Genomic DNA, 19,819 nt, shown 5'->3' on the forward strand with positions numbered 1-19,819 from the left:
TGGACGTAATCCTGTTCCAATAGTTACTTTTCATATAGTACAAATACAATTAAACGCCACTTGCAATAGGATTTTTATACTCATTATGAACTAATATTGTTTCTATTTTTATGGATAAGAGCAATTACTGTAACTTTATCTTCAATGAGCAGAATTTGTTGGTGGGGGCTCTCAAACTGACTTTCCAATTTTCATCACACAAAGTACACAAAACTCAAATTCTACTTCAACTGCAATTAATATATTCATTATTCAAGTAGGTTTATTCATTTTAAGCAACTCAAAATTGGGGAACCTTAAACTGTCCATCACCATAAAGCAAACTAAACTCACTTTTCTGAGACAATTTATAAGATGTAAATTTTGATATTATTCTTTTACTAATTTAACTTACCTTGCATGGTTTTTATAACAGTTAATGCTGGCAATGTTCTCTGTATAATTTTAAGTAAGACTTCAAGTGCATTTACACTCTAACTTCAAGACAACGTGCTGTCTTATTGCCATTAATACAACCAGTAATTTTCACTAACAGAATTTAAAGCAGGTAATCTTTAAAGCACAAACACTTTGAGATAAAGCAAATCAATCATTATGGAGGTTTTCATGAATGCAACACTAACTTCAATTGAAACCACAGTATCCCTAGATATCTTTTTGCATTCAGAATTATGCAAATAAACAAATATTCATTTTCATCGGTTTTAACACACAATATTCTCGGATGTCAGTGTTTATGTAGAGTGGATCCTAAGAGGTATCATGAGAGGAACCAAATCAAGGATCGGACACAAGTTTCACAAAATTTGCCTTATTATTGCAAATTAAACAACACTTAAATGTACTGGTTCATACTTTGACAGAATTCTGACCTCTTATAATTGCCGAAGTGATTGCGCAATATCGGTGGCGAGTACATAACGGCTACTGGTCTCTCCTCTGGATGTAATTGGCTCTATTATCTTCTTCTTGGCAACGACATTTCCAACATTAGAGCCTTTTCCGTTAACAGAGCACCATTTTATGGCTGTACACGCATCCGAGGCCTTTCCATATTAATCCAGGTACTGGATGCTAGCCTCGGCACTTGCGTTGCTCACTAACTCGCTGCTCAGACCAGACTGTCCAGTAGCTAGCTGCCGACTGACTACTATTCCACCTCTTAGCCCGCGCCAACCACATTTTGGCGCGCGCCAGCTCACTTCCGTTGCAAGTGGGAAGTACTGTTGCTTTTCATTTTATACAATGCAAGTCCGTAGGTATGAACCAGCTTATACATAGTTGTAAACAAACATCTTTTAAAAAATCTTAACATTTAAATACATTAACATGTCGACACTAAAGTCACATAATTATATACCATTTTCCTCTAATTAATGCAAAGAATTTTAATAGTAAAGAGAAAACATTTTACACAACTTTACACTTCATTACAATAGGTCAAAGACATTACATAGTGAGAAATACATACTTAACATTGAACAGAATTAATCAGTACAAAATATTTACAGTATTAATTATGGTGTTACAAAAGTAAATACAAGAGAAGCTGCTAAACTCAGTGATAGCTCTGAAAATGCAACAAAATGTAACTAAGAGCCATGCTGAGACTTTTTTACGCAATATTTTAAGGAGCTGTAATGATTACGATGTTAATTAAATTAAATGTCGTATGACTGTTAGCTTCGATATGGCCCAGGGTGGGTTCGGTCACTGAGTCGGAAACGGAGTCCTCCCTCCACACGCATTAGCCCCTGTCCTTGCGGATATCTGACGTTTTGTCGTAAGTGTACTCGCATTTGTTGACTGCAGATGAATGTAACGGATACGTGCATAGTGTAGTGTAGTGATATGTTTGGGTTGTTTGATGGTGGTGATGATGATGGTGGTGGTGAGAGAAGAGAGGGGAAAACCGGTGCCAGCACATAGCCTACTCCTCTTAAATAGCGCCACGGGGGACACCGAGTTTGACCTCCCCCCCCCCCCCCCACGCCTCCCCCACCCGACGGACCGTTCGCCATCGACAGTATCACAGTCCTCACTTCACGAGACACTGCTTGGATATTTAATCCAGGAAACTGGAGCAGAGCTGGTGATCAGAAACTTTTCGGCGCTATCTCTCTTACCCTTGCCGCCGAAATACTCAATATTTCATCCACCACCGGGATTCGAACCGATATACTTCCGAGTATAGCGCGACGGCACTGGTGTGCGGTAACGACATCGGATACGCGGGCAAGATATTAATGATAACTTCATAGCCATGGAATATCTTATCCATAAATTCATTCGAAGGAGAAAACTTACTGAATTAGTACAAAAGACTGAAACGTATTTGCACGTCTGATGAAACTCCTCGTGAGGGGAAGAAACACTAAGTTCCAAATATCTCATCCCTATATCACGACAGTACTTGCCACCTCCGCAGGGTCCAGTGGCAGACAAGTAAATCTCTAGTGGGGCAGAATTAATTTAGGGCCTGTTAAGAAACAGATTAAAATGATGTCAAGCAGGGAAGTTGCAGTTTGATACATAAAACAGTTTTAGACTCTCTGGGTTACATTTAACACATTTATGTTATATCTCGTAATAGTTCCTTTTTCTTCTTTCCTTCTGCGGGTAAATTATGCTTAAAACAAATCTGTCACGCAAGTAAACAACCTCACAATTTTATAGTTCAGTTAGTATACAGACGTGATCATTGCGTAAATACCATCTCCGACTTGAGTTCTAATAAAACCCTCCGAGAAACCACCGAAAAACCAATACAGAAAAGAAGGATGCGGATCTCGTTCTTCCGCAATAAGACTTAAGCTTCTTAACTACTGAGTGTCTTGAAGGGAGCATATAAGATGAACATCAACAAAAGCAAAATGAGGATAATGGAATGTAGTCGAATTAAGTCGGGTGATGCTGAGGGAATTAGATTAGGAAATGACACACTTAAAGTAGTAAAGGAGTTTTGGTATTTGAGGAGCAAAATAACTGATGATGGTCGAAGTAGAGAGGATATAAAATGTAGACTGGCAATGGCAAGGAAAGCGTTTCTTGGGAAGAGAAATTGGTTAACATCGAGTATAGATTTAAGTGTCAGGAAGTCGTTACTGAAAGTATTTGTATGGATTGTAGCCATGTATGGAAGTGAAACATGGACGATAACCAGTTTGGACAAGAAGAGAATAGAAGCTTTTGAAATGTGGTGCTACAGAAGAATGCTGAAGAGTAGATGGGTAGATCACATAACTAATGAGGAAGTATTGAATACAATTGGGGAGAAGAGGAGTTTGTGGCACAACTTGAGTAGAAGAAGGGATCGGTTGGTAGGACATGTTCTGAGGCATCAAGGGATCACCAATTTCGTATTGGAGGGCAGCATGGAGGGTAAAAATCGTAGAAGGAGACCAAGAGATGAATACGCTAAGCAGATTCAGAAGGATGTAGGCTGCAGTACGTACTGGGAGATGAAGAAGCTTGCACAGGATAGAGTAGCATGGAGAGCTGCATCAAACCAGTCTCAGGACTGAAGACCACAACAGCAACATTAAGCACCGAGCTGATTTTATAGAAAAACTGAGGAAAGGATTGGGGAGGACAGCTTGAATATAGGGAAGCAAATGGAAAACGAGACGCCAGTCAATATTTGCGAGAGAGAAATAATTCTAGAAATTAATAGAAACATGTGCACGTGTCTTGTTGACTGGGAAAACATATTTGACAAAATTGAGTGGAGTATCCTCCTGAACACCGTTACGGACGATGGTATCAAGCTGGAGTATAGAAGACTAATAAAGTAATTGTACACGGGACACAAAGTGGTATCAAGGATTGCAGAGGAAGAGAGGTATGGGTCGGGCATTGAGCGAGGTGTTAGACAAGGTTTTTGTTATCAAGGCTATGCCCGGAAACTAACAGGCAGAGGAAGAAAGAAGAAAGCAAGATGGGTAATAGTAGGAGAAGAGATTTCATTAAGTATGCAGATGACCAAGTGTAGTTGACAGAATCGTATGAAGAATTACAGATTATAATGGAGAGTATCGTAAAAGTGATAAAAGGCCGGGCGCGGTGGCCGAGCGGTTCTAGGCGCTTCAGTCCGGAACAGCGCGAATGCTACAGACGCAGGTTCGAGTCCTGCCTCGGGCATGGATGTGTGTGATGTCCTTAGGTTAGTTAGGTTTAAGTAGTTCTAAGTTCTAGGGGACTGATGACCTCAGATGTTAAGTCCCATAGTGCTCAGAGCCATTTGAACCATTTTTTTTTTGATAAAACAGAATAGAATGAGGATAAATCTAAGAAAGAGTATAACGATGAGGATCAGCCTACATGAAGGCTCCGTCAAAATACCATTAGCAGGAGAACCTCTGAAACAACTTAGAGTTTACGTACTTGTGAAATTTGGTAACGTAAAATAGAAACTCTTTGGAGAAAATAAGAATCTCTATGGATAAAAGAGCTTCCTAAAAGACGAACGAAGTCCCGATGAAATTTAGTAAAGAGGTTCACCGAATGTGGAATACTATATGGCAGCGACATATGGATAATCAAATCGAAATGGTTCAAATGGCTCTGAGCACTATGCGACTTAAGTTCTGAGGTCATCAGTCGCCTAGAACTTAGAACTACTTAAACCTAACTAACCTAAGGACATCACACACATCCATGCCCGAGGCAGGATTCGAACCTGCGACCGTAGGGGTCGCTCGGCTCCAGAGTGTAGCGCCTAGAACCGCACGGACAACCAAATCAAATAGGAAAATGCTTGTGTAGTTTTGAAATGGGGTTGTAGAGAAAAAATGCTTAAAGCGAACGTTACTGTCGTAATGAGCAATGGAGACGGGTTTATTGGTGTGGTAGGGGGTAGTGGAACTAGTGCAAATGATAATACTGAGAAAACATCTCGTTCGGCTGTGTTACGAAGAAACCTACAGCGAAGAGTCGTCGCAAGAAAGTCTGCAGGCCATAGTGGGAAAGTAAGAGAAAGGTTTGTGATGCTGAACGACATTAAAAACGGACGAAGTTAGAAGCAGAATAACGAAGAAGCACAGGACTGTGGAAAGTGGAGAGCTCTCTGTCGTAAGAGAGACATAACAAAGAAGAAATAAAGAAGCACTCAACACGTGCGTGGCAACAGAAGTGAAGAATACTCGCAACGTGCCCAATGTGGTGCAATCTGATCCAAATTTTCTTCAAAGTAGACAGTCAGACGGCTGAGCAAATGATGTGGTCGTCTAAGGTCGTGCTTTCAATGCCACACAATTCACGATAGCCACAGCCTTGTGCTTTTCAGATTATGTAGTCAACGAAATCGTGGTAGTACAATTGGCACCATCCTAATCAACAGGGACGAGGGCTTCTCTTCACACAGTTCATGGAATCCGTCTTACTGCAGGTTATTAACTAGTTTTTCACACATCGATCGACTAGCTTTATGAAAAAGAAGCACTCACACAACTCATACAGGTTTTTTTCTGTCAAAAAGCACCCGTTCTCTCATTTATGTGAAGTATAAAAAAATAGAAAACAGGGTAGAAAGATCTTGGGTGTGCGTACTGACAACACTTTAAGCTTGAAAAACCATGCAGTAGAACGAATGAAAGGCGAAGGTTCAATTATTTCTGCCGTAAGAGTAGTTGCCAACTTAAGGCACACAGAAATCAGTAAGTTAATATATTTTACACATTTTCATGCACTTATATCTTACTGAATAATATTCTGTGGTAATTCCTCGCTTATTCAAAAAGTATCCATTCGACAACAGAAAACCATCAGATTTATCTGTTGAGTTCGCACACGTAAATCTTCCAGGCGTCTGTTTAGCAACTGCGAACATTAACCACAACTTCACTAACAAAATTTGTTCAGTTTGAGAGAAAAAGACCCTCACAAATTCTACACTTGAAGGGAAAATGATTTGCACATGTCTCTAGTGAGTGTACGTTTAGTACAAAAAGGCATGAAATATGCTGCTATCAAATACTTTGATAATTTGCTCATGGAAATAAAAGATTGGACAGACAATAGAAGTGTTTTCATACGTAGATTAAAGTAGTTTCTCCTTAACAACTCCTTCCCTACCACAGAAAGTCTTGACTGGAAATAAGCACTAAATCACAAACCAGTAAATGAAGCACAGGTTCAAAATACTGTGCAGTTACAGTTGTTGCCGACTGGTTGTGTGTCCGCTTACACACTGAATTTGTAATATTGGCTTTTGACACAACATACATCTACATTTGGCCTTGTAGCACCAGCAACGACATTTAAGGCAGAGACACCTCGAAATTCATGGCTGGCCTGATATTTCGAGGAAGAAACAGACAAGCTTCCATACCAGTCAGTCAGTCCTCCAGTGGTACGTTTAAGGCGGGCGCATCTGGTACATTGGGGGATCCGAAAACCACAACCTGAGACATTTAGATAGAGATCTAATTTATGCAAATTATTGAATGTGATAAGGTAGTTAATAGGTAAAAAAAATCGAAGTATTTACACATTTATCATTTCAATCATTCCCATGTATCACGGACCTTGCTTCAACCACTACAGGCCAGAAATATGTGTGGTTTCTGAAGAGGGGCAGCAGTCTTTTCAGTAGTTGCAGGGGCCACAGTGTGGAGGATTGAACGAGATGGTCTTGTAACTTCATCCAACAAAGCCTTGCTGTGCTGGTTCTGCGATCGGCTGAAAGCAAAGGGAAACTACAGCTGTTTTCTTTCTTTCAGAGGGCATGCAGCTCTATTGTATGGTTAAATAATGATGGCGTCCTCTTTGGCCAAATGTTCCCGTGTTAAAATAGTTCCCTATTCGGATCTGTGGGCGTGGACTACTCACGAGGATGTCATCATCATGAAAAACATAACTGGCATTCTACGGCTGGGAGCGTGGAATGTTAGATCCCTTAATCATGCACATAACTTAGCAAAATTTAAAAATGAAAATAGACAGTTTGAAATTAGATGCAATCGGAATTCGACGTTCGGTGGTAGGAGGAACAGGACTCATGGCAGATGAATACAGGGTTACAGATACAAAATGAATTTGAGGTAACACAGGAGTAGGTTTGATAATGAATGAGAAAATGGGACTGAGGGTAAGCTACTACGACCAGCTTAGTGAACGGATTACCGTATCCAAGACAGGCACGATGCCCACGCCCACCACAGTAGTACAAGTTTATATCCAGCTAGCTCAGCAGATGGTTGAGGGATTGAAGAAATGTATGATGAGATAAAATAAATTATTCATATAGTTAACGGGGAGGAATACTTAATTGTGATGAGAAACTGGAATTCGATAGTCGTAGAAAAAGGTAGAGAAAGAAAAATAGCAGGAGAATATGGACTCAGAGGAAGGAATGAAAAAGGAAAGCACCAGGTAGAATTTTGCGCTGAGCATAATTTAATTATCGCTAGCACTTGGTTAGAAAATCGTGAAATAGGATTGTTTACGTGGAAAAGACCTGATTACATAGTGGTAAGACAGATGTTGCGGAACCAGATTTTAAACTGTAAGAGATTTCCATGGGCAGATGTGGACTCTGACCACAGGTTATTGGTTAGAAACCGTGGTTTAAAACAAAAGAAATTGCAAAAAGGTAGTGAATTAAGGAAATGGGACCTGGGTAAGTTGAAAGAACCAGAGAGTGTTGAGAGTTTCAGAGGGACCGTTAGGCAAACGTTGACAGGAACACGGGAAAGGAATACAATAGAAGGCGAATGGGTAGCTTTGAGAGATGAATAGTCAGGACAGCAGAGGATCGAATAGATAAAAACACAAGGTCTAGTAGAAATTCTTGGCTACCACAGAAGATATTGAATTTAAGTGACGAAAGGAGAAAATATAAAAATGCAGTAAATAAAGCAAGTGAGAGGCAAACAAAATTCTAAAACATGAGACTGACAGGAAGTGCAAAATGACTAAGCAGGATTTAGAAGGATATTTCACTAGAGTAAAGATTGGTACCACCTGCAGGAAAATTAAAGAGGGCTTTGGAGAAAAAATAAACGGCTTCTTGAATGTCGAAAATTCATATGGAAAATCAGTACTAAGCAAAGAAGGGAAAGCTGACAGGTGGGAGGTAGATGGGCTGCACAAGGGAAACGAACTCGAAAGCAATGTTATAGAAAGGGAAGAGAACGCAGATAAAGATGAGACAGTAAATATGAAAAAGCGAGAAGTATTTGACAGAGCAATAAGAGCCCCAAGTCGAAAAAAGGAGCCAGTAGTAGACGGCATTCCGTCTAAACTAATGACATAAATGGGAGAGGTAGCCATGACAAAAACATTCCACCTTGTGTGCAAGATGTATGAGGCAGGTGGAAATACCCTCAGACTTCAAGAAAATATAATAATTCCAATTCCGAAGAAAGCAGGTGGTGACAGTCGTGAATATCCCCGAACTATCACTTTAATAAGTAACGGCTGCAAAATAGTAACATGAATTATTTAGAGAAGAATCGAAAAACTGGTAGTAGCTGACGATGGGAATATCAGTTTGGATTCTGGTGAAATGCAAGAAGTCGCGAGGCAATACTGATCCAACGACTTACCTTAGCGAATAAATTAAGGAAAGCGTTTATATCTTTCGTTGATTTGAAAATAACTTTCGAAACTGACGACTGGAATACACTTTTCGAAATTCCTACGGTAACAGTGACAAAATACAGGAAACGAAAGACTAGATACAACTTATACAGAAACCAAACGGCATTCATAGTAGTCGGTGGGCATGAAAGGGAAGCAATAGTTCAGAAGGGAGTGAGACAGGGTTGTAGCCTATCCTCGACGTTATTCAATCTGAAAATTCAGCAAGTACTAAAGGAAACCAAAGAAAAATTTGCAGAAGGCATTAAAGTTCAGAGATAACAAATAAAAGCTTGGAGGCATATCTATGACATTGTAAGTCTGTAACAGACAGCAAAGGATTTGGAAGAGCAGTGAACGGAATGGACAGAGGTAGTAGCCATGGGCGAGGTGTAGGCCCTCAGTTACAGATAAGTTTAGGGGCAGCGTACCAGGCCACCAGCATCTTCAAGCCAAATGCAGGGCTAAGTCATGTGATTGAAGACCTAGGGTCTTTATGTCAGGATTTTACAAAAGAGGACCATGTAGTGATAGTGGGTGGGGCGGGAAACAGTTTGGACAGGGATGGGGCTTATGACATAGATGGTGACCTGGACAAGATAGCTTCCCTGACTCATGGCACCAACGTACAATTTGTTGAGCTGTTCTGGCGTCATGATCGACACACCTTGATGGAGCGGTGAGGCGAATCAGTGTGGAGTTAGGGATGGCTCTGAGGACAGCCACCTTTGCTCATGTTTCTCTTGCGCCCGTCGGGACTATCAACAGATGGGGTTTCACTAGGCATGACCTTCACCTAAACAGGACTGGGATGGGAAGATTGGTACAGCTGATTCATGAAAGTATAAGGGGTGGATCTCGGGCCACACATGGTCAAATACCTGTTGTCATAGGTGGGATAAATCCAGACAACAGGTTCCCTGCCTAAAGAGTATCTCCAGCACTTTAAAAAATACTCAAACAATCACTCACAAGACAGATCTTAACACCTAAAATATCACTTACACCAGGTGTCACAAAGAAAAACAAACCATTGGAAACAGTAACATGGGGCATTTCACAGACTTAACAATCCTCCATCAAAACATGCAATCAATAAAAAATAAAATACAACTATTAGAAGTTGAGCTCCAATCTTTGAACTGCAAAGTAGTTTGTATTACTGAGCATTGGTGTAGAGACACAGAAATCCAACATATAGTATTATCATTGTATGAAAAGGCAAACTCTTACTGCAGAACTACTTCAAGGGGTGGAGGATCATGCATTATATCAGAAAAGGAACACAGTTCAAATCAAGACATCACCTCAGTACCATAAGTCAAGACAAACACTTTGAAATATCAGCTATCGAATTAACCGGGCTTGATATCACCAAGAAATTAATCATTTTGTGTATTTATAGATCTCCCAGTGGCAGTGTGGACACTTTTTCAATACATTAACAGAAGTTATAGATAAAATCTCAAGTACAAAGGTCAACATAATTCTGTGTGGGGACATTATCATCAACACTAATATCATAAATGAATCCATCAGCACCTTCATAAACCTCCTTCAAAGTTTTGGCATGTCCCTATTGGTCAATAGTGCAACAAGGGCTACCACAACGACTTCATCAGTAATTAACCATGTGGCCACAAATATGGACAGGGAAAAATGTGATGTGGCTGTAAAAGATCTCGGACTATCAGACCATTTCTGTCGAATAACAACAGTAAAGTCAGGCATCGAATCATTCCCTAAACTACAAGCCTACAAATGACATCTATCAGAAATCAAAATAAAAGATTTTTCAAACGAACTAGAAAAACAAAACTGGGATGAAGTGTATAAGGAAACCAATGTAAATACGAAATTCTCTAAATTCTCCACATTGTTTAAATTGAACTTTGAAAAGGCATTTCCAAAAGTATGCATGTCTGTATCAACATCTCACAAAAACAGATGGATAACAGCAGGTATTAAGAAGTCCTCCCAAACACTCGAACACCTCAGTTCCATGAAAAAGATTCGCAATGATCCAGAATTCATAAATTTCTATCATAGATACAAAAAGATGTATGGGAAAGTGCTGATTGCTGCAAAAAACTCATTTAATGACAAAATAATATATAATGCAGAGAATAAAAGCAAAGCAGATTGGGATGTTATAAAAAAGGAAGCTGGGAGAGGCAAACAAACACAGAATAACATACTGCTAAGGGAGGGGGATAAAGTAATAAATGATCCACAGCACTTAGCAAACTATGTAAACGAGCATTTTTCAAGTATTGCAGAGAAGTTACAGAAAAATTTCCCCCAAACAAATATAACACCTGTAAGTAATCTTGCACTAAATACAATGATGTTACGTCCAACCACAGAGAATGAAGGCAGTAAAACAATTCAAAAACTAAAAAATAAAAAGTCAGTTGGCTTAGATGAAGTACTGATGTGTGTACTGAAACAATGCATGGATTATACAAGGCCCCTTAACAAATATTATAAATGAATCCTTCATTCACATCAGGGACATTTCCAGAGCAGTTAAAACAGGCAACAATTGTACCTTTGCATAAGAAAGGTAATGCAGAAGACATAGAAAATTACCAGTCCATTTCCCTGCTGTCACCATTCTCAAAATTAATAGACGCAATTATGAAAGACAGATTAATGAATTACCTGAATAAATACAATCTCTTAAGCGAATTACAGTTTGGTTTCTGAAGTGGCAAAAATACGGAGTCAGCCATAGTAGAATTCACAAAAGTTGTACTTGATGCTCTTGATAAAGATGTGTGTGTCACAGGCATATTTTTGGATCTTTCAAAGGATTTTGATACAGTCGACCACAATATTCAACTAAAGAAATTAGAAGAATTAGGAGTAAGAGGGGTAGCTAATGACTGATTTCGGTCATACCTAACAGATAGGGTACAAAGAGTAGAGATAACACATACTTCAAATATATCTAAACATTTAGTAAAACACTTATCAGAGCACAAATTCATTAATATAGGGGTCCCGCAAGGTAGCATATTAGGACAAATACTGTTCCTGATGTACATCAATGACTTTCTCAGTAGTGTTACTCAAGGTGAAAATTTCTCTTCGCTGATGACAGCAATATTATAGTCATTGAGAAAACAAGAGAAAGCCTTGCTGAGAAAGCAAATGTAACTCTCAAGAAAGTTTATGATTGGTCAATAAGCAATAAAGTGACATTGAACATAAAGAAAACTAATGCCATGTATTTCAGTTTGAAGAGGAAAAATGACGATGTTAAATTAAATTTAGATGGCACCTCTGTACATTGTGTAGCAAATGCATAATTTCTAGGAATGAATTTTGATTCTCAGTTGAAGTGGTGTGAACACACGAAAGTACTTGCGATCGAACGTCACCATCATGTTATACCCTTAGAATCCTATCATCAGTGTGTAACATGAAGTGTCTTTTAGTTATGTATTATTCATATGTACTCTCAATTCTTAGCTATAGCATTCTTTTTTGGGGAACAAATGCACAAAATATGAACACAATTTTCAAACTCCAGAAAAGAGCCATGAGAATAATAACCAAAAATACTAGTCGAGCTCATTGTAAAGATCTTTTCAGAACACTGGGGATTTTAACTGCTCCATGTGAATACATTTACCAGTCAGTTGTACATATCAAAAATAACATTGGTAATTACTGCACAAACAGCTCTGTCCATGACCATGCAACAAGAGATACACTCAACTTACATTTACCAAGAAAAAATAAACATAAAACTCAAAACAGCATTTTCTACCAAGGAATAAAACTGTACAATAAATTACCAAAAGAGATTAAAGAAATTGCCAAAATACACTTATTTAAAAAAGCCGGCTAAAAAGTAACTGTTATGCAATACATTATGTACATAGAAGGATTACTTACCTCAAACAGAGTACGGGTTTGATAAAAAAATGTTATACAAATAAATAATAATAATAATAATAATGATTATAAAATATCCAGCATACCACATAACACCTTCACTTTGTTTTTTCCTTCTTTTCTCCTTTCTAAAAATACTCACCCCCAAGCATGCATAGCACAGTACTAACACCTCTTCCTCTTTCTGAGCTCAACGTCTCACTCAGTGTCTGGAGGGATGCTGACTCAGTTTTTCAGGATAGAAAATCTGAAGTTGCAGTAAAGATAATGGCCCAGAGATCACCAGTGTATGTAAGTGTGTGTGTGTGTGTGTTTTTAGTAAGTTATTTGTAAAAAAAAAGTATTGAAAAGTATTGTATATCAGTAGTAAATCTGTAAATATACATGTATACGAATTAGCTTATTTTAAATTGGTCTAAATTTGTAAATACTGTGACATGTCCTATATCCTTGTAAAAAGAGATCTACGGATGAATAAAGATACTACACCTACTACTATTACTACTACTACTACTACTACTACTACTACTACTACTTCAAAAGAAAATGATCAGATGAACATCAATAAAAGCAAAACTAGGTTAATGGAATGTAGTCGAAATACATCATGTGATTCTGAAGGAATCAGATTTAGAAACGAGACACTAAAAATAATAGACAAGGTTTGGTGTCTGGATAGTAAAATAGCTGATGATGGCCGAAGTAGAGAGGATATAAAATGGATCCTGGCAATAGTAAGACAAGCTTTTCTGAAGCAGAGAAATTTGTTAATATCGAATACAGATTTAAGTGTTAGGAAGTCTTTTCTGAAGGTATTTGTCCGGAATGTAGCCTCCTACGGATTTGAAATGTGGGCGATAAACAATGCAGGCAAGAAGAGAATATTAGCTTTTGAAATGTGGCGCTACAGAATAATGTTGAAGATGTAACTAAGGAGGAGGTACTGAATATAACTGAGAAAAAAGAAACTTCGCTAAGAGAAGGGATTAGTTAATAGCTCACATTCTGACACGTCAAGGTATTATCGATTTATTGCAAGAGGGAAGTGTGGGAGGTAACAATCGTAGAGGTAGATCAGGAGGTTAATATAAGAAGCTGGCTCAAAAGGATGTAGCTTGCAGTAGCTGTTATTCGAAGATGAACTGGCTTGCACAGGACATAGTAGAATGGAGGGCTGCTTTAAAACAGTCTCCGAATTGAAGACAACAACAACGACAACAAAGTGATTTCAGTAAGAATTGATCCATATTTCCTGACAAAAATGTGAACGCCTAGAAGCGAATTGCAAACAAAATGAAACTTCACGTGTTGGGATGGTATGTGATGGCATTTCAGTGATTAGAAAATCGAGTCACATTTAAAATAGGAACTTGGAAATACACTCCTGGAAATTGAAATAAGAACACCGTGAATTCATTGTCCCAGGAAGGGGAAACTTTATTGACACATTCCTGGGGTCAGATACATCACATGATCACACTGACAGAACCACAGGCACACAGACACAGGCAACAGAGCATGCACAATGTCGGCACTAGTACAGTGTATATCCACCTTTCGCAGCAATGCAGGCTGCTATTCTCCCATGGAGACGATCGTAGAGATGCTGGATGTAGTCCCGTGGAACGGCTTGCCATGCCATTTCCACCTGGCGCCTCAATTGGACCAGCGTTCGTGCTGGACGTGCAGACCGCGTGAGACGACGCTTCATCCAGTCCCAAACATGCTCAATGGGGGACAGATCCGGAGATCTTGCTGGCCAGGGTAGTTGACTTACACCTTCTAGAGCACGTTGGGTGGCACGGGATACATGCGGACGTGCATTGTCCTGTTGGAACAGCAAGTGCCCTTGCCGGTCTAGGAATGGTAGAACGATGGGTTCGATGACGGTTTGGATGTACCGTGCACTATTCAGTGTCCCCTCGACGATCACCAGTGGTGTACGGCCAGTGTAGGAGATCGCTCCCCACACCATGATGCCGGGTGTTGGCCCTGTGTGCCTCGGTCGTATGCAGTCCTGATTGTGACGCTCACCTGCACGGCGCCAAACACGCATACGACCATCATTGGCACCAAGGCAGACGCGACTCTCATCGCTGAAGACGACACGTCTCCATTCGTCCCTCCATTCACGCCTGTCGCGACACCACTGGAGGCGGGCTGCACGATGTTGGGGCGTGAGCGGAAGACGGCCTAACGGTGTGCGGGACCGTAGCCCAGCTTCATGGAGACGGTTGCGAATGGTACTCGCCGATACCCCAGGAGCAACAGTGTCCCTAATTTGCTGGGAAGTGGCGGTGCGGTCCCCTACGGCACTGCGTAGGATCCTACGGTCTTGGCGTGCATCCGTGCGTCGCTGCGGTCCGGTCCCAGGTCGACGGGCACGTGCACCTTCCGCCGACCACTGGCGACAACATCGATGTACTGTGGAGACCTCACGCCCCACGGCGGTACGTCCACCCGGCCTCCAGCATGCCCACTATACGGCCTCGCTCAAAGTCCGTCAACTGCACATACGGTTCACGTCCACGCTGTTGCGGCATGCTACCAGTGTTAAAGACTGCGATGGAGCTCCGTATGCCACGGCAAACTGGCTGACACTGACGGCGGCGGTGCACAAATGCTGCGCAGCTAGCGCCATTCGACGGCCAACACCGCGGCTCCTGGTGTGTCCGCTGTGCCGTGCGTGTAATCATTGCTTGTACAGCCCTCTCGCAGTGTCCGGAGCAAGTATGGTGGGTCTGACATACCGGTGTCAATGTGTTCTTTTTTCCATTTCCAGGAGTGTATGAGCCCACTTACTAATGTGACAATGCACGTCATCTGGCGTGGATGAATGGTCTGATACGATGAGGAAGGGTGTTTTAAAGCCGTAATATCCTCTCCTGGGGCAAGCAGGACCATAGCTGTTGTAACTGGTTTTTGATAGCCGGCCGGAGTGGCCGAGCGGTACTAGGCGCTACAGTCTGGAACCGCGCGACCGCTAGGGACGCAGGTTCGAATCCTGTCTCGGGCATGGATGTGTGTGATGTCCTTAGGTTAGTTTGGTTTAAGTGGTTCTAAGATCTAGGGGATTGATGACCTCAGAAGTTAAATCCCATAGTACTCAGAGCCATTTGAACTATTTGGATTTTGATATCCTCAATCCTGACACTGGGACCGAGTTGAAATCCGAGCTGGTGCCACAAAAGTTCTATCGGGGACAGATTTGGGGATTGTGTTGGCCACAGAAGTACCTCAGCATCAAGCAGATAGTTCATAAAGGCATGCCAAGCATGTGCACTGGCACTGTCCTCTTGAAAAATGGAACAATGATACTGCCACTTAAGAGGTAACACATGAGGGTGCAGAATGCCGGTGATGAACCTTGTACCGACAGCGTTCCCTCAGTCACTACCAGCCATGGCCTGAAGTCACACACAATGACTCCCCGCATCGTGACTCCAGGAGTAACACCGCTGTGCATCCAACCACGCCAAAACACTGGATCAATGGGACCTCTTCCAAGGTCGCCTTCACATTCGCCGACGATTGGCAGCCGGAGTAAAGTGCAGAATCGCGACTTACGTCTGAACTCATCAGCGGTCGCCGCGCGGGATAGCCTCGCGGTCGGGGGCTCCCTGCCACGGTTCGCGCGGCTGCCCCCTTCGGGGGTTCGAGTCCTCTCTCGGGCATGGGTGTCTATGATGTCCTTAGCGTAAGTTAGATTAACTCGTGTGTAAGCCTAGGGACCGATGACCTAAGCATTTCGGTCCCACTGGAACTTACCACAAATTTCCAAATTTTCATCAGCGGTCGGTGCTTCCCGATCGAGGCACCATTCCAAGCGCAGCTGTTCGCGTCGTGGCTTTAATGGCAGCCTATGCAAGAAACAGTAATTCCCCGTTGCGGTTGCCGCTAGTGTCAGACCAATGGTGAGGGATGAAAATGAGTTTTGTTCTAAACATGTTCAGTACGGGGATTCGAATTTAATATCGCCAGGACCTGGGTCTCAAGACGGTGTCATTCAAACAATTCCTACTGGCTGCAAAGCATGGAGTCTACAAAAAGTACAGCCTTCTGCCTTCTAGGGAGTCTCTAGTAAAGGAAGTCAGGAATGTCGAATATGATTTCAGGTATCGTCGACGACGAGGTCTTTTGAAATAGGACACAATCTAGGCCTGAGCCGGGATGGAGAAGGAAATCGGTCACGTATTTTCAGAGGACCCACCCCGCATTTCCCTTAAACGGTGTATTGGATTCACGGAAAATCAAGATCTGAACTGCTGCTTGGCGATTATAATCGCCATCCTACTGCATGCGAGTCCCATGTCCCACCAGCTTTCTCCCTTGTCCCGTGAGTGACCACGTGTCAGGCAACGTCTGTCGCTGTGTTTGCAATGTGAATGCTGTACACTGAAAGCTACAGGAGCCAGCACGGCTCGACGTATCCCCCTCCGGGCTGCGCCTCTTAGTGCTATGATGAGCGCTAAACGCAGACGTAGCTTCGGATTTTAGCAAGTCAGAGTATTGCGAAGTATTCAGGCTCTCCATTGAGGCCGACGAGCTGTATTCTGTCCGACATGAAGCCTCTAGTCATTGTGTTCTTGTAGCTTAACGCACTAAGCACTCTTTTGCGAGACGAAGACTGGATTAGATTAGATTCAGTTTTCGTTCCACAGACCCAAAAATGATGATTCTCGTGGCTGTGGAACATGTCATAAACTATAAGATAAAAAACATACAACATTTGAATATAATACTCACTTCCCTGATCACTGGTCAGAATACTGTCAAAATGGTTCAAATGGCTCCGAGCACTATGGGACTTAACTTATGAGGCCATCAGTCGCCTAGAACTTAGAACTAATTAAAGCTAACTAACCTAACGACATCACACATATCCATGCCCGAGGCAGGATTCGAACCTGCGACCGTAGCGGTCGCTCGGCTCCAGACTGTAGCGCCTAGAACCACACGGCCACTCCGGCAGGCCCAATACTGTCAAAATATGTAAATATATCACAGTAAACTGGAATTGCTAATGTTTACAGAATTAATACACCGTCAAAATGAAACATAATTGTTGTGGTCTTCAGTCCTAAGACTGGTTTGATGCAGCTCTCCATGCTACTCTATCCTGTGCAAGCTTCTTCATCTCCCAGTAACTACTGCAACCTACATCCTTCTGAATCTGCTTAGTGTATTCATCTCTTGGTCTCCCTCTACGATTTTACCTTCCACGCTGCCCTCCAATACTAAATTGGTGATCCCTTGATGCCTCAGAACATGTCCTACCAACCGATCCCTTCTTCTAGTCAAGTTGTGCCACAAATTTCTCTTCTCCCCAATTGTATTCAATACCTCCTCATTAGTTATGTGATCTACCCATCTAATCTTCAGCATTATGTACTATTAGTAAATTTATCTTACACAAAATACATAATCCTAACTGTTGTGACCAAGTGCTGTCAAAACTGAAATCTAACAGACGTTTTTACTTAAGATGGTCTAACAGACCCTGTTAAGAAATTCATCTATAGAGTAGGAGTTGCCTATCAAAAACTCTTTCAGACTCTGTTTAAACTGTGCTTTATCTGAAACCAAGTTTTTAATTTTTACTGGTGATTTATTGACACTGTTTGTTCCTGAATATTGGACCTCTTTTCGGACCACAGTAAGTGATTTTAGTCCTTTATATAGATTGTTATTATTCCTAGTATTGAGACATTGTACTGAGCTATTGGTTGGATATGGAGACATATTATTTCCAACAGATTTCGTTAAGGAATAAATATACTGAAAAGCAGTATTTAGAATACCCAGTTCCTTAAACAGGTTTCTACATGATGTTCTTGAATTTACACCACAAATGAGTCTTATTAGAAGCATTTTCACTCTAAAATCTTTTGGTCTGTTTGACTAGTTACTCCGGAATATGATCCCATATGCCATAATAGAACGGAAGAAAGCAAATACGCAAGTTTTTTTATACTTACATCTTCTACAACTGACATGATTTGCTTTGCAAATACAGACTTGTTTAGGCACTTCCACAATTCTGTGGTACACACTTCCCAACTGCATTTACAGGGTGTTTCAAAAATGACCGGTATATTTGAAACGCCAATAAAAACTAAACGAGCAGCGATAGAAATGCACCGTTTGTTGCAATATGCTTGGGACAACAGTACATTTTCAGGCGGACAAACTTTCGAAATTACAGTAGTTACAATTTTCAGCAACAGATGGCGCTGCAAGTGATGTGAAAGATATAGACGACAACGCAGTCTGTGGGTGTGCCATTCTGTACGTTGTCTTTCTGCTGTAAGCACGTGCTGTTCACAACGTGCAAGTGTGCTGTAGACAACATGGTTTATTCCTTAGAACAGAGGATCTTTCTGGTGTTGGAATTCCACCACCTAGAACACAGTGTTGTCGCAACAAGACGAAGTTTTCAACGGAGGTTTAATGTAACCAAAGGACCGAAAAGCGATACAGTAAAGGATCTGTTTGAAAAATTTCAACAGACTGGGAACGTGACGGATGAACGTGCTGGAAAGGTAGGGCGACCGCGTACGGCAACCACAGAGGGCAACGCGCAGCTAGTGCAGCAGGTGATCCAACAGCAGCCTCGGGTTTCCGTTCGCCGTGTTGCAGCTGCGGTCCAAATGACGCCAACGTCCACGTATCGTCTCAAGCGCCAGAGTTTACACCTCTATCCATACAAAATTCAAACGCGGCAACCCCTCAGCGCCGCTACCATTGCTGCACGAGAGACATTCGCTAACGATATAGTGCACAGGATTGATGACGGCGATATGCATGTGGGCAGCATTTGGTTTACTGACGAAGCTTATTTTTACCTGGACGGCTTCGTCAATAAACAGAACTGGCGCATATGGGGAACCGAAAACCCCATGTTGCAGTCCCATCGTCCCCGCATCCTCAAAAAGTACTGGTCTGGGCCGCCATTTCTTCCAAAGGAATCATTGGCCCATTTTTCAGATCCGAAACGATTACTGCATCACGCTATCTGGACATTCTTCGTGAATTTGTGGCGGTACAAACTGCCTTAGACGACACTGCGAACACCTCGTGGTTTATGCAAGATGGTGCCCGGCCACATCGCACGGCCGACGTCTTTAATTTCCTGAATGAATATTTCGATGATCATGTGATTGCTTTGGGCTATCCAAAACATACAGGAGGCGGCGTGGATTGGCCTCCCTATTCGCCAGACATGAAGCCCTGTGACTTCTTTCTGTGGGGACACTTGAAAGACCAGGTGTACCGCCAGAATCCAGAAACAATTGAACAGCTGAAGCAGTACATCTCATCTGCATGTGAAGCC

Source organism: Schistocerca serialis, chromosome 6 (genome assembly GCF_023864345.2).
Source record: "Schistocerca serialis cubense isolate TAMUIC-IGC-003099 chromosome 6, iqSchSeri2.2, whole genome shotgun sequence".
NCBI classification, from domain to species: domain Eukaryota; kingdom Metazoa; phylum Arthropoda; class Insecta; order Orthoptera; family Acrididae; genus Schistocerca; species Schistocerca serialis.